The sequence below is a fragment of the Coenobita brevimanus genome, chromosome 47 (genome assembly GCF_032717465.1).
Source record: "Coenobita brevimanus isolate Jiangsu-jjx chromosome 47, ASM3271746v2, whole genome shotgun sequence".
Classification (NCBI taxonomy): domain Eukaryota; kingdom Metazoa; phylum Arthropoda; class Malacostraca; order Decapoda; family Coenobitidae; genus Coenobita; species Coenobita brevimanus.
Window position 1 is genome coordinate 12,898,502 of NC_137000.1, and position 24,412 is coordinate 12,922,913.

The window sequence follows — 24,412 nt, forward strand, 5'->3', positions numbered from 1 at the left end:
TCCCTTCCATTCCCATCAAGTTCTCCAACTGTGTCAAGCGATCATGGATCGCTTTGTTCTGTTCTTGCAGGGCTTCCAGAGTCGGCAGGAGGGCTCTCATGCACACTCACGTGCCTCAGCCAGTCTGCCTTCAACTGCCGGCCACTTCTCTAAGCATTCTTGCAGCCCAGATTCGGCCCTCTCCTCCTCTCTTTGTTCCATCATCGTCCCCGCAGCCTCCGTCTCGTACTCCTCTCCCCCCGTTGCTTCCCTTGCCTCCTCGATTATCCTTTGAGCCGTTCCAAGGGTTACGTTCTGCCCGTCATGTTCCGCACGTTCCTTTCCTTCTGGGTTGTCCATGGCGATATGTTCTGCCCGGTATGTTCTGCCCAGTATGTTAGGTTGGGTTCCGCCCAGTATGTTAGGTTGGGTTCTGCCCGGTATGTTAGGTTGGGTTCTGCCCGGTATGTTAGGTTGAGTTCTGCCCGGTATGTTAGATTGGGTTCTGCCCGGTATGTTAGGTTGGATTCCGCCCGGTATGTTAGGTTGGGTTCCGCCCTGTATGTTAGGTTGGGTTCTGCCCAGTATGTTAGGTTGGGTTCTGCCCGGTATGTTAGGTTGGGTTCTGCCCGGTATGTTAGATTGGGTTCTGCCCGGTATGTTAGGTTGGATTCCCCCCGGTATGTTAGGTTGGGTTCCGCCCTGTATGTTAGGTCCGGTTCTGCCCGGTATGTTGAGTTGGGTTCCGTCCAGTATGTTTGGTTCCGCCCTCTCTTCCCTCTTTTTTTTTTTTTTTTTTTTTAACTCTCTTAGTCACACTCTCGTTCATGCAACGTTTATCCCATCACACTCCAAAGAGCCAGACAGGAAGCACTAAGCTTTGCCTTTCAAGTATAGTGGCACACCAGAACCTTCTCTATGACAGCCTAGTATCAATCACAACTCTTAATATCCAAGGTGCACCAATTAGTTTTAATTCACAACCTTACAGCATATAAGCGACGTTACGATATCAATACCGACCTCCTGAATATTACACTCACATTTCTCACTGAGAGCCTAGTATCAATCACAACCCTTAATATCCAAGGTGCACTAATTAGTTTTAATTCACAACCTTATAACACATAATCGACGTTACGATATCAATACCGACCTCCTGAATATTACACTCACATTTCTCACATTTAATGTGTCACGATTATTTAACATCGTCTGGCACACGGGCGATAAATTCCTACCCAGTACGTAAACTAATGTATTTTTCTTCATAATGCACCAGACGTAACGTATCAACTCCCGGCTTTCAATCGCCTGAGTAAAGTTGCTTATCAACACTCGCGGTCCTGTGGAGTCTTCCCGCTCACAACCCAAGATGTCCTGAGTGGCGGTGTCACCGATCGTAGGTGGCCGGCCTCCGTAGACTTTAACACCCCCAGCGCTGTCGTAGGTCGTGATCGGGCCCGCTTCCCCCACCAACAGACCCCAAGTATGACTGTAACCGCCTGCACTCTCGGAGGGGGAAACGGGTAATGAAACCAGCCCAGCTGGACTCGATTATTTATTCGGTCATACCTGGAATTGCAATTTTACTATCTCAGTATGTTATATTGGCATCACTCATTGTTATAACACTTGGTCATACACATAATTACAATTTACCAAAGTTTACCTCGTATACACATATCGCTTTAATTCTCGTCCTTACTTTCCTACATTTATAATCGGATTATGTCGTGACATCAACCATGTGCAGATCAATAAGCATTCTTAAAGTAAGCAAGGGCAACTCACTTGTGGCGGGTCCAATTCTTATCTCACAGTATCAGTGTGTGGGTAGGGGTTTGAAGTACACAACACTAGTCCCTCACAGGCGTAATATTCATAGTAACACTTTCACGGGATGGACGTGGAGTCGCACATCGCTTGAACTCCCCCCTTTTGGAGTCTCCGTCTAGTAAATCCAAGGATCGACATCACTTCGTCCCTCACTCATCCCTGACTACCCACACACTGCCTTCACACTCGCCCATAGCGTCTATTCTAAGGCCTGGTGTTCATTATTATCAGGCTAATGGATGTTATTGTGACACGACCGTACATACATATAAACACCGTGTCAGCATCCTTGTGCCTCTCTCTCTCTCTCCTACACACTCTCTCTCTCTGTCTCTCATTCTCCCTTTCTCTCTCTCTCTCTCTTTACTGCATTAGATGCGGTGAGAACCACTGTTAATAGATCTAGGAAAAGAACGATGGCTGTCTACAACAGAGGCTATAGAATGACCAGAAAGGAAGCTAGAGATGAAGGCACAGATAGAAGGATAGAAACCGTAGGAGGGCAGTTTGGAAATTAAAGATTTATGCCAGACTCGATCGAAAGCTTTTGAGATGTCAAGTGCAATGGCAAAACTTTCGCCAAAGTCCCGAAAGGAGGATGACCAGGAGTCTGAAAGGTAGGTGAGATCGCCAGTGGAGCGTCCGTGACTGAACCCATACTGACGATCAGAAAAAAGGTTGTGATAGGAAAGATGCTACGTTGTTTTTCTTTTTTTTTCTTTTTTTTATCACTTTCATAACTCTGGTGAAATGCCCGTGTTGCTGAGTTTGTATGAAGTTGTGTGTGCTGTGATAACTTACTTAATATTGTTTCAGAGTCACCCAAATGTTTTACAGTTACTGAATGCAGAGTTATTGTATTCAGTGTTCTGTGTTAGTGTTCCTTAAGTTATGCATACAGTGCTGGGTTGAAGTGATCTATACTATAATACTGAAGCTATGCATTGAGTTTTGGGTGTTGTGTTGTTCAAGTGATCCATGAAATGATGTGTTGGCGAGGTAAATTGTACAGTATTATTAAACATATGAATAAAGGATGCGAAGATGTGTAATGGATGCAAGAGCTCATAGAGGTTGGGGAAGTGGACTTTCTGACCACTACTTGGTGGTGGCCAGAATTAGAATTCAAGTAAGATGGAGGAATAGGAGAAGGGAAAGACGAGAGGAAGGAGTAGTTGCAAGGGGATTGGAAAGGTTACAAGAGGATGAGAAAAAGGCAGAGTATAAGAGAGAAGTGGAGGAACTATTGGGCAAATATGAATCGGAGCAGATGGGAGACGTGGAAGGTGTGTGTAGGATATTTACAGAAGAAATATGTGCAGCATGTGATGCGGTGTGTGGAAGGAAGAGAAGACGGAGGGGGGTTCAAGGAACAGCGTGGTGGACTGAAGAGGTGAGACAGGCTGTGGCACAAAAGAAGAAAGCGTACAATGAATGGATGAGAAATAGGGTCGTGGAAGAAGTTGAGAGGCGGAAGAGAGAGTTATATGTAGAAAGAAAGAGAGAGGTGAAAAGATTAGTAAGAGAGAGTAACAAGAGAGTGGATGAGGAATTTGGAAGGAATTTGAGTGTAAAGTGGAGGGACTGTAAGAAAATGTTCTGGAAAGAGGTGAAAAGAGTAAGACAGGGTGGAAGTGAAGCAAGCAGGGGAGTGAAAGATAAAAATGGTAGATTACTAGTGGAGAAGGGAGAAAAAGTGAGCAGATGGAGAGAACACTCTAAGGAATTGTTGAACATAGAGGATGGAAGTAATGCGAGTATAAGTGGCTGGGGAATGGCTGGGAGAAGGAGGGAGGTGAGAAGACAGGAATAAATCAGTAGGATAGAAGTTGTGGAAGCAAAGAAGAAAGTTAAATCGGGGAAAGCCCCAGGAATTGACGGAGTGTGTGATGAAATACTGAAGCATGGGGGAGAGATAGTAGTTGAATGGATGTGGAAGATGTGCAGATTGGCCTGGGAGGAAGGTAGAGTCCTGGAGGATTGGAAGTCAGGTATAATTATTCCCTTGTACACAAGAAAAGGGGAAAAAGAAGTGTGTGGTAATCATAGGGGCATTTATCTTCTTAGTATAATAGGAAAAATTTATGGTAGGATACTTACTGACAGAGTTAGAGAAAGAACAGAGAAATTAGTTGGAGAAGAACAGGGAGGCTTTAGGACGGGAAGAGGTTGTGTAGATCAGATATTCATTCTTAGATCTTTAGTGGAAAAGTTTCTAGAGAAGGGAAAGAAGTTGTATGCAGCTTTCATGGATTTGGAGAAAGCATATGACAGGGTGGATAGACAAGGATTGTGGCAAGTGTTAAGAATATTTGGAGTAGATGGGAAGTTGTTGAATGCTGTGAAGAGTATGTACGATGGTGCGAAGGCTGCAGTGCGTGTGGATGGTAAACTAAGTGAATTTTTCTCTTTGAAAGTTGGGTTGAAACAAGGATGTGTCATGTCTCCATGGTTGTTCAATCTGCACATGGATGGGGTAATAAAAGAGGTACAAGGTAGGGTAGAGGATGTTGGAGTGGCTCTAGTGAGAGAGGATAGTGTTTGGAAACTCCCTGCACTGTTATTTGCAGATGATACTGTGTTGTTGAGTGAAGACGAAGGGGAGCTGCAAGGCTTGGTGGATGAGTTTGGGAGAGTGTGTAAGAAAAGGAATGTAAAGGTGAATATAGGGAAGAGTAAAGTGATGGTCTTTGAGAGAGGTGAAGTCAGTGAATGTACAGCGAGGTTGTATGGTGAGGAATTGGAAAATGTGAGTACGTTTAAGTACTTGGGTAGTGTGATGAGTAAGGATGGAGGTTTGGAGGGTGAAGTGCTTGAAAGGGTACAGCAGGGAAGAAAGGTTGCTGGTTCTTTGAAAGCAGTGATAAGAAACAGGGAAGTAAGCATGGAAGTGAAAAAGTTACTACATGATAGTATTGTGATGCCAACTCTAACGTACGGAAGTGAAGCTTGGACGTTGTTGGAAGGACACAAGTCAAGAGTGAGAGCAGTGGAAATAGGTTATTTAAGACGAGCCTGTGGAGTCACATGGAGAGACAGGCTGACGAATGAGGATATAAAGGAGCGTTGTGGTGTGGATGTGGATGTGATAGGAAGCGTTATGAGGAACACACTGAGGTGGTTTGGCCATGTGGAGAGGATGGAGGGTGAAAGACTGACGAAGAGAGTGTATGTGAGTGAAGTGGAGGGGGGAAGAGGGAGGGGGAGGCCGAGGATGAGATGGAGGGATGGGGTGGAGAGGTATATGAGAGAGGGGGGTGTGAGTTGGGAGCAGGGCAGTGAAATAGCGGGGGACAGGGCGACTTGGAGGCGATTTGTTTGTGGCCACCCCAAACGGGATTGAGGCGTCTGGCAATAGTTAGATAGACAGATAGATAAAGGGGCGTGTTGTATGTTGAATTGACCTACAGTGTTGTGTGGTGTGCTTCAGGAGCAGCCTATGCGGGTGTCTGCCACAGAGCTTCCTCCTGAGTAATGGTCTCTTCCTCCTGGCCATGGTTTGGAGTCTACACCACCGCGAGTCTGAGGAGCCACCCTTCATGGTGAAATTGATGGATGAATGAATGATAGATGGATAAATAAATGGATTGATGGATTCACAGACGGATAGATAGAAAACTGGACAGATTGGGAGATAGATAAATAGATAGATCGATAAAAGACTGGAAGGAAGAAACAACTTACAAATAAATGATGGCAGGTAGACACTTGACAAGTAAACGGCAGGAGGGAGACTGAGGGCATAAGACCGAAAACAGACAAGCACGGCTGATAAGATGTTACATATACTAGTACACATAAGGGCAGTACATAACATCCACGCCCCCCAACAAACTCACGCACACACATACACGCACGTACGCATATGCGCGAGCACACACACACACACACACACGCACGTACGCATACGCGCGAGCACACACACACACACACACACACACACACACACAACGTGAGCATTACACATTAATTTGTTGCCAGTGTATATACTGTACGTATGCTACAAAGTAAACAGGGATACGGTAGACAGCTCACAGGGAAGAAAGATGACATTAAGAAGATAAGAATGATGAAAGCCAACACAATGCAAATTCAAGTAATGCAGGAGTGTGACGACTTTCAGCTAGAAAGTATATGAGCAAAAGGATATAAGGAAAGCAACCAGCAGATTTAGGTAGGTAGAGGACAGGCAGAGAGGAGTATACAGGGAAGTGAACAGGACAGGTGGGGACAGGTAGGCAAGCAAGCAGGTGGAGGATAGGTGGGGAAGGGTAGGCGGGGAAGAAGACGGAGGACCGGTAGGAAGGGGTAGATAGGCTTCCAGCCAGATTGTAGGTAGGGAGGGGTAAGCAAGTACAAATACAGAGGACTGGCAGCGAAGAGAAGGCAGGTAAAATGGTAGGCACAGAAAGTGACTGGAGGGCAAAAAGTGAGATATGAGTTGCTTGGAGTGATGCGGCACGTGTGAGGCATCTGTGACTGTCATATGAGCCTCATTTTGTCTTTTTGTCTGCAAGTCTGTGTGTGTCTGTTATTCACGCAAACCTTCCACTGTAACACTTAAAGTTGAAAATAAACTGTAATTCTATTGCATGTGTCAAAATCGCACAACACTGGATGCACCACTTTGCTTTTTTCTCTCAGTAAATCCTCCGAAATATCGGAATGAAACCGTTGAGATTTTGTAAAGCATCACTGCTTCAACAGAAACAACGGCAGCGATTAGTAGCTGACTAGGGATAAGATGTAGAGAGAGAACCTATGCAATTGTTATATCAGACACCCATAAAGACGGCACTGCTAGATTCATGATCCGTCAGAAACGGACAGAAGTAGAAGACACAGTCACCATAATTAAAAACAAATGAACACTGGTCAGTAGCTTCTTTGCAGAATATATAACAGCTGGACGAAAAGGATAACGGAGTGGCAACACAGATTAAGAATGGTCAGGCAGAAAACGAACAAGGAGATATGCAGTTCTCTGCTGCTCCTGATGGTGATACAGAGGATGATGGTGGTAAAACTTAAAAAGTGTATATTAAAACTGTTTATACAAGAACTGTGATCCTCTCTTTTTCTTTCAGGCGATGTGCACTGATTTGCTGTCCATTATGTTCGACGTAGTGAACCTTTGCATCTTCTGGTCGCTGCGTTCGAGTAAATTCATACGTGAGATTAGTAGTCCCATTCTTCTCGTTAGCTTTGGAGACCTTCTAGCATCTCTACTTTGTCCATTTATTTCCTCATATAGCGCTTGAGGACGCAGCCACGGACACAGACACGCACACATACATACGAGCACACACACACACACACACACACACACACACACACACACACACACACACACATACACACACACACACACACACACACACACACACACACACACACACACATTGTACGGTGTACCCACTCCATCACAATCACACACCACTAAAAATCCTACTCTTCCTCCACACCACAAACATCAACGAACCCCATCTTTCTCCTTCCCCAGCCGGCAGTGTGCGCTTCGGTGCTGTTGCTGCTGGTGTTGCCAACCTCGCCCTGCGCCCCGTGTCGGCCTTCCTGCTGTACCGGGTCGTGCAGGACAGGGCCAGGGGTGAACCGGGAGGAACGAGACCGAAAACACCCAATCTACCCTCAGGCTTTGGTGGACTTGTGCCCAGTACGTTAAAACCACTTTATTTACCATTTACTACATACGTCTTTCTGTTCTGATTCGTACTGGAGAGAGGGGGGGGGAGAAACAAAGGGAACAAATACTAATTTACTTATTCTGTCTGCACACTTAGGGACCTATGCGCAGTAAATTAAGCCTTTGCACATCACTGGCTACTTGGATATGAAATTCTTAATCGCTGACATTTCCATTTTTATACAGCTAGATAATCACTGCCACTCAAGAAGGTAACCCCTTGAATGTGATGATATTTTAAACATTTATTCTAGCAACTTTCAACAATATTACGGATCTTACAAATGACATTCAAGCTTTCAGTAATTAGGAGAATCAAGAGGCACACACGGACCTAATACCACTGTAATCCTCTTAGCAGGTGCAGCCACTCGCGTCATCTACGAGGAAATTGACAGACCCAGCTCCACCGTCCCCCCTAGACCCCGAGACCGGCTCCACACCCACGTCCTCGTCACCACCACGCCCACCACCACCCTCACGCACCAGCATCCTCGGCAAGAGCAAGCCCATGTCACGAAAACCCTCACTTAGTCGAAACTATTAAAAAGATATTATTTATGGTAGTTCCTCTAATTTAATCATATCTACGGGGCCTCCAAGCATAATGACTAGTTACCAACAGTTGACAGAAAAAAATAATGAAGTGATTGACAAAAAAAAAAAAAAAAAAAAGTCGAATTCACTGAATCTGTGGCAAAGTCCAGAGTTTTCGGCAAAATCAAGAGTTAGTCATATTTTTCGTTTTCTATAGTGATGTTTCCTTAGGGAAGGTAGGTTTAGAGCTGCCTTGTGGGTAAAGTTGTATAGAAGGGAACATCCTTGGCTGTTGACCAGTGGGAGAAATATCAATTGTGGAGCATATGTTATGCACTGCAGTCCAATAAAGCAACCTATTCTCTGTTTAGTTTTTGTTACTTTCAGTCGGTTTTATTCGGTTTAGTAGAGGCTTTTTAACTCCTAATCGAAGGCTTTTTCCTACTGTATTCTTGATCGATTCAGATTTGGGGGAGACATTATGTATCTAAGAGATAGAATATACTATAGCTATGAATAACCCCTCCATTATTACAAGCCCTTTCCATATTGAATAAAATCGTCTGAAAACAGAAAGAATAAATAAAAAAACATGTCATCGGACTGAAAAGATTAAACAAGGTGTGAGCTATAGCTTCACTAACCCTTTCACCACACAAGGTACCCAACTAAGGTTAATAAAATCACCTGGAAGTAGCAAGTCAAAACCAACAGGGTATGTCACCTGGTTCAAGGGGTTAAAGATATCATTGGGTTCTTTAAGATTTCTCATCGCTATTCATCGTCTGAATGAAGGTAAATAAAGACAAAACTGGAGTGAATGTTAGCGAGGTTGGTAAATGGCGTAGATTCTGATGAAAGCGATATAAAAGACTTTTCGTCACGATAATGTTACACTAGCAGCCAAAATACATTCTGCTCGGAAAACTTTATAAACTGGTAAGATACAGCCCTCATTAACCATATCACTCTCCTAAGCAGTTTTAAATCATCTAGTACTAACTAGAATTGATTTACACTTGGTGTCTCAGGACTTGACGTTCTAACTTCAGGAGGTGACTTATAGGGTTCATTATGAGTAAAAAATGCAACATCAACATGGGTGTAATTCTCAACCGTTACAGAACTGCAATTACTGATGCCCTTACGGTTTAAAATGGCCTCCTTCATATTCACCTATAAGGTTATCCGCAATTTTGGCTCTGTGACAGCTCAGACTCGGACTCGTGTTAACACTGCAATTCATTTACAAAAATCACCTCAAGAATTACTTCTGAAGATAGCATCTCAAGTCTTGGGACACCCTGTGTATGAAGTACCTGGACTGAATGGATTAAGCCATGCATGACATACACTACACCAATACCGAATACTGCCTGATTACTTATGCATTGTGACAGTCATTTGGGAACGTATGATGAATCATAATCTACTGTTCAGCTAATACGTTACTGTTTGAAAATGAGGCGCGAATAAATAGTTGTTGTACACTGGGTCACTAAAGTATCGGTGCGCAGGGGGTCTGATGCCTCCCGAAAACATTCAGTCAACTGCTGATATTTACCAACGTGTCATTGTGTATGAACATTGTTTATATAAACATTACATCTGCTGCATGTTTGCAAGAGGATAGTGCTAGTTGGCGATATATAACACCTCCCGACATCAGGGCTACCAACGTGTGGTAGGTCGGATACTAATATTTCAGTGACCTTCGTTCTGTGTTCCAAAATGTTTCACGCATATTGTGCACAGATACTTTTGTGACCCATTGTACATTATACCGTAGATTTTACTTACGGGAAGACCCTACTGGCATATGGCTTTGATGTGAAATGAGTTTGCCAATAATACATGCCGTCTTTGTTGCTATTTTCCTATGCTTACCTTCAGAACTGAAAATGGAGTACGCTGTATGTGTTTTCCCTCTTCTGTCTCTCTGAGTCTGCCTGTCTGTGAGTCTGTGTCTGTCTGTCTAAGTGTGCTTGTATGCTGTGAGTCTGTGTCTGTCTGTCAAAGTGTGCTTGTCTGCTGTGAGTCTTCCTGTCTGTCTGGCTGTCTTGTTGTCTTGCTGTCTTGTTGTCTGGCTGTCAGTCTCTTTCCTCTGGATTAAGAATGAACTACCGGGAATGGGTGAATTGTGAAAAAAATTGTGGGAAGTTTCTATTGGTTGAGAAAGAACTAACGTATAGTAGATTAATCTCTCATTGTCGGACAACTCGAAGATTCTAATCCAGATAAAGCAAGACGATTTTACTGAAAGTGGTTCATAGGAGACAGAGTTCCTGCTGTCATCAATAGCACATCCGCTATCGAAAAACTCCAGTACTTTGGTCCACTTGTAAACCTACTCCATTCCCCTCCCATTTGGTAAACTACTCCATTCCTCTCCCATTTGTAAACCTACTACACTCTGCTCCCATTTCCAAACATGTCTCCATTCTCTCTCACTGCTAAACCAACTTCATTCCCCTCCCATTTTTAAGCATGGCTTCCATCAGCTCGCATTTCCAAACCAACCTCATTCCCCTTCCACTGTTGAATTTTCCCCATTCCCATCCCATTTCACAACCAACTCCATTCCTATCCCTTTTCGAAGCCTACCTCCATATCTCTTTTTTATAAACTTTCCTCCATCCCATTCTCTTATCAACTTGCTTCCATACCTCTCTCTCTTTTGTAAACCAGCGTGTGCTTATCTCTGAATGCCCTCCCTTCATACCTCTCTGCAATGAATCTACCTCAGTACCTCTTTTATAAGTATTCCTCCATGCCTTTTCCTTTTTTAACTCTGTTTCCATTTTTCTCCTTTTTCTAAAATGATCACTATCCTTCCCTTACAACACGTCTTTGTCCTCCCTTCCCCTGCCCCATGTCCAACACCCCACTCACCCCTTCTTTGGATCCTTTGTTGATCCTCTCAGAGCCAGACCACTCTGATTTGACCCTCTTCATTAGCCCACACTCTCTTGATCATCCATGCCTCTCCTACCTCACCCCCTACCTTCCTCACACCCTCTCTCCCCCTGCCTTTCCCTCACTCTGTCTCACCCTCACCCCTGTCTTCCCGTTTCCCCCTGTCTTCCCCTAATCCCCTGTCTTCCACTAACCCCTCATCCCCCACCATCACCTAATCACCTACCTTCCTCTCACCCCTGCCTTCCCCTCATCATCACCTCCTGCCTTCCCCTCATCATCATCATCAGCCTTCCCCTCATCATCATCTCCTGCTACCTCCATCATCACCACCTGCCTTCCCCTCATCATTATTATTTTTCCTTCATCACAATCTCCTACCCTTCCCTCATCATCACCTCCTGCCTTCCCTACGTCATCACCTCCTGCCTTCCCTACGTCATCACCTCCTGCCTTCCCCTCATCATCACCACCTGCTTTCCCTCACCATCACCTCCTGCATTCCCCATACCTCCTGCTTTCCCCCTCAACCGCTACCCTCTACTTACTCCTTTACCCTTTGCCTTTCTCCTAACCCATTGCCTTCCCTACATCCCCTCACTCCTCTACCTTTCCCTCACAGCTTCCCTTTTCCCTCATCTCCTACCTTCTCTCTCTCTTCCTCTGCCTCCTGCTGCTTTTCCCTGCCTCCCCCTTCCCCCTGTCTCTCCCTTCCCTCCTTCCTCTTCGCTTCCTGCCTCTTCTCTTCCTGCCTCTCTCTCTCTCTCTCTCTCTCTCTCTCTCTCTCTCTCTCTCTCTCTCTCTCTCTCTCTCTCTCTCTCTCATAATCATCATAAGTCCGGGAGATGCAATTTGACGACGGAATTAACATGCTTTGCTGCCCGGCCTCGGTGTGGTAGCGAGGTGGTGAGAGGTGTGGTGGTGGAAAGGTGTAAGAGGAAGTATTTGTGGCGTGGCTGTGGTAGGGGGATGTAACGCTATTTTTTTGTAAGGATGAGTAGTGTGATGTGGTGGAATTGATGACAGGGTGTTGTGGTTCTGGTGGAGAAGTACTAGTATAACAGTGTGCTAGTGGTGTGACTGTGGTAAGATGTGGTGGTTGTGGAGAGGTGTGGCTGTGGAGAGGTGTGGCTGTGGAGAGATGTGGTTGTGGAGAGGTGTGGTTGTGGAGAGATGTGGTGGTGTAATGGTGAGATGTGCGGTGTTGTGGTGGAGAATTGTGGAGAGTTGTGGTTGTGGAGAGATGTGGTGGTGTAATGGTGAGATGTGCGGTGTTGTGGTGAAAAGTTGTAAGACATGTGAGTGGCGTGTCTGGTAAGAGTGTGTGATGTCTTTGTGGCGTAGGTGAGTCGTGGTAAGTGGCTGTGGTAGGATGCTAGTGAGAGGTATGGTTCTATGGCGTTGTGGTGGGATGGTGGTTGGGTGGGCTGTGAAATAAGAGAATGTGGTGATGTGGAGTGGTGGTTAGATGGTGGTGGTGGTGGAGTCTGGGAATTGTGATGAATTGGTGTGTTGGTGGAAGGGTGTGGGTGTATTGTGGCTGGATGCTGGTTAGGAAATGTATGACAATGATGGGATTTAGTGGTCAAAGGGTGTGTTTGTGGTGTGGCGTGAGGGTAGTGTGGTATGACGTGAGGTGATGTGGTGTTAAAGTCGTTTGGCGGGATGGTGAACGGGCTTGGTGGTGTAGTGAGGGTGTTATGATGCAAGAGGGTCAGGTGTCGTGGTTAGGTGATGACAGGGTTTAGTTGTAGTGTGGCGTGCGGGTACTGTAATAGTCTGGTGGTTTGGTTGAGTGATGAAATATTAGGCTGTGGTGTGGCGTGAGAGTTAGTGTTATATAAGAGGCAATGGTGCTGGAATGTAGTATGGTGCTCAGCGGTGTAAGAGATAACTGACTGGTGACTGTGGTAAATATGTAGGTGTGTGATGCTTTATGTTGCTGTACCGAGGTAGTTCTGAAGTGAGACTGTAGTGATGTAGCGTAAAGATGTGCTGGATATGTGACGTTGGAAAGTGATTTTGATGTTGCCGTGTTGAGATTCTGTGGTGTGAGAGTGTGATACTGTTGCATGAAGTGTGCTGTAGAAATGTGATCAATGAACAGTTATGAGTTATGAGAAGGTGCTGTGATGTGGCATTCCTGTGTGGAGATTTTGTGGTATGTTGGTGTGATTATATTATAGTCTGTGTGTGTGTGTGGTGTGAAATTTGGTGATGAAGGTAATGTGTTATGATGTGGTGCAAAAATGCATTTATTGTACACTATGCTGGAGCTGTGATGTTGCTGTGTGAAGATTCTGTGTCATGGCTGTAGTTTTTTTGTGTGTGTGGTGGTGAGGTGTAGAGATGTACTGAATGTATGATGGTGAGAGAGTGATGATGTGGGTGTGCGACGGTGTAGTAGTGGTGTGAGAGTGTGTCCATGGAAGGGTGGGTGGGGAACAGTGGATGGAGAACAGGGGGAGGGGACTGCTGTTGGTGGGGAATAACAGTGGCTTGAGGAAAGAGAGTGAATGGGAGACAGACAGTGGGTGTGGGAACAGACAGTGGTATGGAAACAGACAGTGGTATGGGAACAGACAGTGGTATGGGAACAGACAGTGGGTATGGGAACAGACAGTGGTATGGGAAAAGACAGTGGTATGGGAACAGACAGTGGGTATGGGAACAGACAGTGGGTATGGGAACAGACAGTGGTATGGGAACAGACAGTGGTATGGGAACAAATAGTGGGTGTGGAAACAGACAGTGGGTATGGGAACAGACAGTGGTATGGGAACAGACAGTGGGTATGGGAACAGACAGTGGTATGGGAACAAATAGTGGGTGTGGAAACAGACAGTGGGTATGGGAATAGACAGTGGGTGTAGGGAACATACGTGGGTATGGGAACGGGTAGTGGGTGGGGCAAAGACAGTGGGTGAGGGAAAGACAATTGGTGGATGAAAGACAGTGAGTAAGGGACAGACATTGTGTGGGAGACAGACATTGTGTGGGGGAGAGACAGTGGGTGGAGGAGAGACAGTGGGTGGGGGAAACAGTGGTTGGGGGACATAGTGGGTGGAGGACACAGTTGGTGGGTGGAGGGGGGACTGGATCAATATAGAGATGTTAGGGGATTTAGCCAAATGAAAATGTCTCTCAGGCAGAGTTCTTGAGCACCTCCTCCTCATCACCCTTACAACTCTTTCCTCATTTGTCATATCTGTCCAATATTTACAGCATTCTAGTAAAAGTTGTGCTGAAAAAGCATTATATAACTGAAAATTTTCATGTAATACTCATCCATTACTGAGCTTATGTGAACTACTGTTTCTTGTTCAGTGGCCTGTCATGGCGAGGCAAAACAGAAAATTTTCATTGTCCGATCATTTTCTTAGGAAAACAAAATAATAATGGTTTATGTATATCATTTTGTTTGTAGATATATGCTTAACGCTGGAGTTTGAACAATGAAGGTATTGCTACAAGTTAATAAAGGACAAGAACAGAATACTCTCGCTTTGTTCACATACATAGGCAAACTTTGGTGTATGTGGTGTGTGTGATGCTCGCTAGGAGGGAAGTGGGGCAGGAGGGGCCTTAGAAGTCAACAGTGGAGAGCTGGTAACCCACAAGACCGGTACCTGTAGCTCTAGCAGATACTATTACAATTATGATTTATTATTATCATTATTATTATTATTATCATTATTATTATTATTATTATTATTGTAAGATATTCACGGAAGAGATAGGCGCAGCGTGTGAGGCGGTTTGTGGAGTGAGGAGGAGATGCAAGGGTGTGCAAGGGACAGCATGGTGGAATGATGAGGTAAAACGAGCTGAGGAACAAAAGAAGAAGGCATATGGTGAATGGTTAGCAAGTAGAGGTAGGGGAGAAGATGAGAGAGAGAAGAGAGAGGTATATGTGAGCAGGAGAAGGGAGGTTAAGAGACTGGTGAAAGAGGGTAAGAAGAAAGTGGATGAAGAGTTTGGGAGGAATCTGAGTGTGAAATGGAGGGAGAGTAAGAAATTGTTTTGGAAGGAGGTAAAGAAAGAAAGGTAGTGTGAAAGGGGAAATAATAGGGGAGTGAAAGATAAGAATAATAGATTGTTGGTGGAGAAGAGAGAGAAATTGAGGAGATGGAAGGAGCACTTTGAGGATTTGTTGAATGTAGAGAGTGAGAGCAGTGTGAGTATAAGTGGTTGGGGAATGGCTGGGAGAAGAAGAGATGAGAGGAGGGAGGAAGAGATCAGTGGGGCGGAAGTAGTGGAAGCGATGAAGAAGATTAAGCTGGGAAAGGCCCCAGGAATTGATGGAGTGTGTGGTGAAATGCTTAGGTATGGGGGTGAGATTGTTGTGGAGTGGATATGGAAGTTGTGTAGATTGGCTTGGGAAGAGGGAACGGTTCCAGAGGACTGGAAATCAGGTATAATTGTTCCTCTGTACAAAGGAAAAGGGGAGAGAGAAGTATGTGGTAACCATAGGGGTATTTGCCTTCTTAGTGTGACTGGTAAAATATATGATAGAATACTCATTGATAGGGTTAGGCATATGACAGAGGAGCTAGTTGTAGAAGAACAAGGGGGATTTAGGAAGGGAAAAGGGTGTGTAGATCAGATATTTGTTCTAAGATGTTTAGTGGAGAAGTATCTAGAGAAGGGAAGGAAAGTGTATGCTGCCTTCATGGACTTGGAGAAAGCTTATGACAGAGTAGATAGGCAAGGTATGTGGAAGGTATTAAGAATATATGGAGTGGAGGGGAAATTGTTGAGTGCTGTGAAGAGTATGTACGAGGGAGCTAGGGCTACGGTGCGAGTGGATGGTGAGCTGAGTGAGTTCTTTGATCTCAATGTGGGACTGAAACAGGGGTGTGTGATGTCTCCATGGCTGTTTAATATATATATGGATGGGGTTGTAAAGGAGGTGCAAGGTAGGGCAGTGGATGTGGGGCTGGCCCTAATGAATGAGGGTGAGATTTGGAAGCTTCCGGTGTTGCTGTTTGCTGATGATACAGTATTGTTGAGTGAAGATGAATGGGAGTTGCAAGGTTTGGTGAATGAATTTGGGACAGTGTGTAGGAGGAGGAAGCTGAAAGTTAATGTAAACAAAAGTAAAGTTATGATGTTTGAGAGGAATGAAGTCACGGAGTGTGCAGTGAGGTTGGATGGTGAGGATATGGAGAATGTGAGTGCATTCAAGTACTTGGGTGGTGTGATGAGTAAGGATGGAACTTTGGGGGATGAAGTACGTGAAAGGGTACAGCAGGGAAGGAAGGTTGTTGGTACACTGAAAGCAGTGATGAGAAATAGAGAGGTGAGTATGGAAGTTAAGAAGTCACTGCATGATGGTATTGTGATCCCTACCCTGACGTATGGAAGCGAGGCGTGGACCTTGCAAAAGGGGAACAAGTCAAGAGTGAGAGCAGTGGAAATGAGTTACTTGAGAGGAGCATGTGGAGTGACGTGGAGGGACAGGTTGACGAATGAAGAAGTGAAGGAAGGTTGTGGGGTAGATGTGGATGTGGTTGAGAAGATTAGGAGAAATACACTGAGGTGGTTTGGACATGTGGAGAGAATGGAGAATGAAAGACTGACTAAGAGGGTGTATATAGGTGAGGTGGAGGGAGGGAGAGGGAGGGGTAGACCGAGGATGATGTGGAGGGATGGAGTTGAGAGGTATATGAGGGAGGGGGGGTGAGTTGGGGGGAGGGTAGTCAAATGATGGGTGACAGTGACTTGGAGGCGTTTTGTCTGGGGCCACCCTTTGCGGGATTAGGGCGTCGGGCTATAGATAGATAGATAGATAGATTATTATTATTATTATTATTATTAGTAGTAGTAGTAGTAGTAGTAGTAGCAGTAGTAGTAGTAGTAGTAGTAGTAGTAGCAGCAGCAGTAGTAGTAGTAGTAGTAGTAGTAGCAGTAGTAGTAATAGTAGTAGTAGTAGTAGTAGTAGTAGCAGTAGTAGTAGTAGTAGTAGTAGTAGTAGCAGCAGCAGTAGTAGTAGCAGCAGCAGTAGTAGTAGCAGCAGCAGTAGTAGTAGTAGTAGTAGTAGTAGCAGCAGCAGTAGTAGTAGCAGCAGCAGTAGTAGTAGCAGTAGCAGTAGTAGCAGTAGTAGTAGTAGTAGTAGTAGTAGTAGCAGCAGCAGCAGTAGTAGTAGTAGTAGTAGTAGTAGCAGCAGTAGTAGTAGTAGCAGCAGTAGTAGTAGTAGCAGCAGTAGTAGTAGCAGTAGCAGTAGTAGAGGTGATACGGGTACTTGAAGTGTCACTGAACAATGTCTCTCATACGTACTGATATCTGATATTATCATAATCCTAATGTACCCTTAAGTATCAATGTTGCTACCTTGTGGTTACTAAAATTAGCTTCCCAATTTAGAATGTATAGCGACATTCGAAAGCTTGCAGAAGTACAATAATGAAACTAAGGATAACGATTAAGAGAACAGAAGGTAAGTGCCAGTTGAATATTGCCCCTTAAGGTATAATAGGCTACAGTGTGCAAGTATTTTTAAGGATGGGAAACCAAAATTTGTCCCTGGCGGCATTACATGATGAGAAACCTTGGCAGTTTTGAATTAACCACTCGATTTCGATCATGTATAATGCATTTTCTTCAGTCCATCACAAGACGTTTTTACACAACTTAAGAGAGGCATTTTGAAGTGAAGGGATTTATGAAAGTCTTATCTAACTACTTCAGGTCGATAAGTCTCCTTTGACCTGAATAAAAATGCCTGGAGACAGCAAGAGCAAACTATAGGAGACGCCGTTGCACTGAAGGGATTAATCTCTTCTGTCTGATAGCGATTTTTTTTTTCATTTTTATTATTTACACACGATTTTATTCCGCTTCGAGGAGAAGCCTTATACTGAAGGGGTTAATGGAGGCTATAAATAATCCCTCCAGATCGAGAAATTTATACATCATCATCATCATCATCCGGACCTCCTTTCCTACCCAGGGGCGGGGTGAGGAGTAGCAATGTCCAGACAGCCCAAATCTGCCCAATCCAATGGGCCACGCTTCCATTCACTCATCATTCAAGCCCCCGGAATTCTGGCTCTACCGGATACGCCAAAAACATTCACCACGTTCTGTAGCTTCACATAAACGTATCCGATTGAGTCAATCCGGATGCTGCCACTTTAAAAAAAGGGTGCCACAATCCCTGATCATGCACTTCTCCTCACAACATTCATCAGACTTCCTCACTCCACAGAAGCACGTAAAGAGACTAGTGAAGAGGAATAAGGAGGTAAATGATGATCTAGGAAGAAAAATGAATGTGAACTACTCTGAAAATAGGAAGTTATTCTGGAAAGAGGTGCGGAAATGTAGAAGTGAAAGCGGAAAGAAATGTGATGGTGTGAAGGATGTAGGTGGTAGATTATTAACCCATGGAGATGAAGGATGGACCAGATGGAAAGAATATTTTGAAAGTCTGATGAATGGGAATAGAGAGAGCAGAGCGACTGGTTTGGGGGATGAGCAGTGAAGGAATGCAGTGCCAGGAGACGTGACACTAGCACAGGTGAATAGTGCTGTGAAGCGGCTGAAAAATGGGAAAGCAACTGGGGTTGATGAAGTGTATGCTGAAATGCATGTAGTGGAGAGAGTGGAATGAAGTGCTTGTTGGAGATATGTTAGAAGGCATGGATGAGTGAAACTGTGCCTGCGGAGTGGAGAAAGGCTGTGATTGTACGCCTTGTACAAAAATAAAGGTGAGCGAAGTGAGTGCAAGAATTATCGTGGCATAAGTTTATTGAGTGTGGTAGGGAAGGTATATGGAAGGATTATTATATAGAGAGAAAGTAAGAGATATATCTAGTGAGTGATGAACAGGGTGGCTTTTGGAGTGGCAGAGGATGTGGATCAAATATTTGCAGTGAGACAGATAGCAGAGAAGGCTTGTGAGAAAGACCATAAGGTGTTTATGGCATTCATGGATCTGGAAAAAGCATACGACAAAGTAGACAGAGAGGGATTGTGGAAAGTGTTGTGCATTATGGTGTAGATGGTAAGCTGCTAGGTGCTGTCAAGAATTTTTATTATGGTAGCGACGCATGTGTAAGGGTTAATAGGCATTAAGTGAATGGTTTACGATCGGTGTGGGCGTGCGACGAGGTTGTGAGATGTCCCCATGGTTGTTCAACATATATATGGATGGGGTGATGAGAGAAGTAAAAACACCAGTAATGGAGAGAGGGATGGCGCTGGTAACGAATGGTGATGGAAGGAAAATCTCAAATTTGTTGTATGCTGATGATGCAGTACTGCTTACAAGTACCAGACAAGAACTTGGAAGGCTAGTGCAGGGTTTTGCTGATGTCTGTGAGCGTCGTGCCTTGAAAGTATGTGTAGAAAAGATGGTTACTGAGAGAGAAGGCGACTCCCAGTGTGATGTTACAGTGAATGGAGAGAGACTGGACTTGGAGAGAGAGTTCAAATATCCGGGCACAGCGATAGGAAAGAGAGGAAAATGTGCAAAAGAAGTTGAAAGTAGAGTGACACAAGGAAGAAAAGTAGCTGGTGCAATGAAGGCCTTGATAAGAAACAGAGACTTGAGTGTTGCAGCAGGTATAGACTTACACGAGGGAGTGTTAGTGCCAACTTTAATACATGGATGTGAGACTATGGTGTGGCATGAAAATGAAAACTCAAGAGTAAGAGCAGTGGAGATGGGACTGCTGAGGAATACTGTATATGTGGAGTACAAAGGGTGGATAGGAGAAATTTATACAAGGATAAATAAAGTCTGAATGTGGCTAGAGCTAACTAAAAAACGAGACGTCATCGTATTCAAGGTGTTAATGCACAGTAGTAGTAGTAGTAGTAGTAGTAGTAGCAGCAGTAGTAGTAGCAGCAGCAGCAGTAGTAGTAGTAGTAGTAGTAGTAGTAGTAGTAGCAGCAGCAGCAGCAGCAGCAGCAGTAGTAGTAGTAGTAGTATTAGTAGCAGCAGCAGCAGCAGCAGCAGCAGCAGCAGCAGCAGCAGTAGTAGTAGTAGTAGTAGTAGTAGTAGCAGCAGCAGTAGCAGCAGCAGCAGCAGCAGCAGCAGCAGCAGTAGTAGTAGTAGTAGTAGCAGTAGTAGTAGTTGTTGTTGTAGCAGTAGTGACAGTTGTAGTAACTAACTCCAGTTTCATGCAAAACGTGCACCAAGTGTACTGCAGGCTGAAGCTACCCTCTTCTTGCAGCTCACCAGGGACGTGTGTATAACCGAACAGTTCCATCACCCAGCTATATCGGTACCATCACGTGAAGGCGCCACTTTACAGTACCATGAAAAGGAGATTTGTTGAAACTTTAGGCTGAACTCGGTACAGACATAGTAAAGTCGTGCGCTGCTCCACAGCACTATCACTGTGACAAGACTTCAGACCACTAGACCCCCACGCTTCTTTCACCCTCTCGACCACCATGCGTCTACTGCAATACACTTTAGTTAGACGGTAATTCTTTGTACCTGCCAAACTAACACTTAACAAACTGAGCATTATACCCTCATGATAGAGTCCCTTAATTTTGCTTTAGGCACATCTAAAACATCTTCCTTCCTTCTATCTCCACCTTTTGCCTCCTAATAACCTCCCTCCCTCCTACCATTCTCCTCCAAAGCACCTCCTTGCCTCTCACCATTTTCCTCCTAAATACTTCCCTCCCCTCCTACCATTTTCCTTCACAACACCTCGTTCCCTCCTGCAATTCTTCTCCAGTACACTTCCTTCCCACCTGCAATACTTCTCCCTTATACTCCAGTACATTTCCCTTCTATTCCTCTCCAGTACACTTCCCTCCCTCCTGCCTTTCTCTTCCACTACACCTCTCTCCTTCTTGCCATTTTCCTCCAATACACTTCCCTCTCCCACTTGCTACTCCCTCCGCTCCTGGCCCTATCCATTCTTACCTCTCTCTTCATCCCTCATCCCGTCTCCTCATTTTCATCCCTTCAGTGAGAGGAACATTTCTGCTTCATTCTTATCACTGACAGAAAACTTTATTCAGACTCATAACCCTACTGGTGGAGAAATCAATGTATCTAATCCGTCTTCCCCGAAAATATCTCAACGGAATAAAATCGTCATGAGAAAGCAAGAATAAGATATAAATGATTACTCGGGTTGAAGGTATAGATCTCACTCCCTTTCACTGCAGCACCCCCTATTTTATTCCTTCACATGCTACTTACCCTCCCTTCCCTCTCCCGTACATATGCTCCTTCCCTCTCCCACCTTCCCCTATCCCGTACATATACTCCTTCCCTCTCCCATCTTCCCCTCTCCCGTACATATGCTCCTTCCCTCTCCCATCTTCCCCTCTCCCGTACATATGCTCCTTCTCTCTCCCATCTTCCCCTCTCCTGACAATATGCTACCTTCCCCTCCCACCTCTTCCTCAATTCTCCAGACAAGCCCAGCTCCTCCTTCATACTTCTCTCTCTCTGTATTTTTTTTTAAATGTCATTCATCTACCCGTCCATTCCTCTCTCTTCCTCATACATGCTCTCACCTTCCTCATTATTCACCTCACCTCCTACCTATTCCTCTTCCTCTTCCTGCTCCTCGTCTCTCCTTCACGTGTCCTCACCTTCCTCTACTCTCACCTCACCTCCTGCCGTTTCTCTAAATACCTCTTCGTCTTACTACATTTCTCCCCATATGTTTTGTACATTTCCTACCGCAATTTTATTCATGCCATTCTCTCCCTCATCACACTTCCTTTTTTCACCTCCTTATCTCCATCTATTCTTTTTCCCCTTCCCCTACACCATCTTTTCTTCTCTCTCTCCTCATTTCCTGCTTCACCTTTTCGTCTCTCCTTCATTTCCCTCTTCACATTTTCCTCTCTTCCTCATTTCCCTCTACCATTGTTTCTCTCTCTCCCTCCTCATTTAAATCTCGAACTTTTCCTTCTTTCTCTCTCTCTCTCTCTCTCTCTCTCTCTCTCTCTCTCTCTCTCTCTCTCTCTCTCTCTCTCTCTCTCTCTCTCTCTCTCTCTCCTTCCTTATTTCCCTCTCCACCTTTCGTCCCTCTGTTCTTTTCTTTCCATCTCTATCTTCCTTCCTCTCCCCCCCTTCCCTCCCACCCTCTCCTTCCCTCCTGCCTCTCTCTCCTTCCCTCCTGCCTCTCTCTCCTTCCCTCTATCCCACACTCTCCCGTTTCCATCACTGGAATTCACACCCACTTCTGCTTATGTTAAGGGAAAACTCGCACCCTCGCTCCGGGCCAAGAAGAGGCTATCCCGAGAGAGAGAGAGAGAGAGAGAGAGATTCATATATACATATGTACACACAAATACATATACACACATGCACACGCACACATAACGAGACAGACAGACAGACAGAGACTAAAACCTCCTCCTCACTGGTGCCACTAGGGTGAGATTTCGGCAATTTCGGTGACGCCTGGAGCCGAATTATTAAGGCCAGACGTATCGACCCGGAGAAGGAGTGAGGAAGGCTAATATACGCATAGACCTTATTTTTCTTCAGTATTCTTCTTTAGGACTTTATTTCCTTCCACATATTTTTCTGGGATATTTTTTCTGTTTTTCTTTTGGGATATTACTTCTTATATTTACCGTACCATTTGCTTCCATATTTCTCTACTTTTTTCTTCTGCTTTTCATCTGGACTATTTTTCTTCCACATCTTATTTTTGAGCTTTATTTTTCTTCCGTATCTTTTTTCGACTATTTTCCTCCGTTTTTATCGTTTGGGCTTCGTTAACCCGAGACATCCCGTCGACGTATGGGTACGTTGCAACATTTTGCATTTGCCAGTCCTGTTGACGTACTGGTACATTTTGCAATTGCTAGGTCCCTAATTTGCACAATTTTCAATTTTCGCGCGATTTTTCGTAAGTATACACGGGACACCTTCCTCAATCCCTCTACAAGATGCCAAGCAGGGACAATGCCTTACATCGCATAACCTCCCCCCCCCCGCACTCCATTGTCTCGGCAATTCACCTGTTACCAGTGACCTGGCCAATAAAGACATTCAGGGCCAGAGTGATTCCCCAGTCGATGACAATGTGGAGGACAAAGTTTACATAGCATTAGAGAAAGAAACAGTCAGAAATGATGATCAGGTAATGTTGCAAAAGAAGGTCAGGAATGGTGATGAGTTAGTGAGTTAAACAATGCTTATAATGTCTATATTACTGTTTGAAAACCAATATACTCTCATACTACATATAAATTCGTACCAAATAAATAAATAAATACCGTTTGGGAGTGGTGTGGAATAGTTACCCTCCCATAGAACTCGTTTTCTTTGCAGCCAGCCTGATAGAAAACCCTGTAAGGTAAGGAGGTACTCCTAACTGTATCGAGTATTTTAAACCTCAGGCAAGTGATTTCTCTATGAATTTTTGATGTTTCTCACCAAAAGCGGAGGTTTTAGCCCAAAAAAAAAAAATCAAAAATGGTCGGGACTGGATGGTGTCGGAGGTGCAAAAGTGGTCGGGACGTAATGGGCTAATTCAGCATTTCTTAGACTTTTATTTGGATTGTTTTCCTTTCGCAAATTCCTCTTCATTTTTTTTCTTCAGTATTTCTCTTTTCAACTTGTTCTTCTGTATTTTGCTTTTGAACTGATTTTCCTGCGTTTCCATTTGATTTTTCTTCTGTACTTTTTCATTACCCCCAGGGGGTAGGGGGGGTTTTCAAGAATACTCTTCAGTATCCCTGCTTGTCGTAAGAAGCAACTAAAAGGGTTGGCGGAAGGTTAGTGCCCCTCCCCGGAAAACAGTTAACCAAATAGACGAACAAGTAGCCTCGGACACGGACTGACCAAAAGATGACGACCAAGGACCGGACAAAGGACATGGTACAGATCGCGACGTGGAATATAAGGGGTGCGAATGTTGAGGTGAATGAGAGAGAGATTGTCCAGGTGCTTGAGGGTGCGAAAGTGGATGTATGTGGAGTAACTGAAACTAAATGGAGAGGAGACAGTGTGAGAGAATTGGAGTATGGATGGGGTATATGTGCAGGAGTAGGTGAGAATGAGAGGGCAAAAGAAGGAGTGTGTATTGTTGTGAGTAAAAGATGGAAGAAGAACATAAGAGAGTATGGATCAGTTGGCTCGAGGATTGAGTGAGTAAGATTGAAAGTTGGAATACAAATGTGGAAGATTGTGTGCATGTATATGCCAACACAAGATCGTGCAAGCAGAGTGAGAGAAGAGTTCTGGACAAATGTGGAAGTGTGCATGGAAAATTTTGGAAGGAATGAGAGTGTGTGTTTGATTGGTGAAATGAATGGTAAAGTAGGGAATGTGAAGGTGGATGGAATAGTTGATGAGTGGGGTGTGCCTGCTGAGATAGATGAGAATGGCAGTGTGTTAATGGATATTTGTGCCAGAAGGGGGTTGGTGATAGCCAATACCCTCTTCAGGCACAAAATGATCCACAGGTATACATGGCGAGTGATGAGACGGGTGGG

General features: G+C 44.6%; 1 protein-coding gene across 1 annotated transcript in view; it reads right to left on the reverse strand.

Annotated features, from left to right (window-relative positions):
• LOC145399088 (esterase SG1-like) overlaps positions 1-24,412 on the reverse strand; it is a 63,101-nt gene that overhangs the window by 32,896 nt on the left and 5,793 nt on the right. The gene's annotated exons all lie outside the window — the stretch shown is intronic.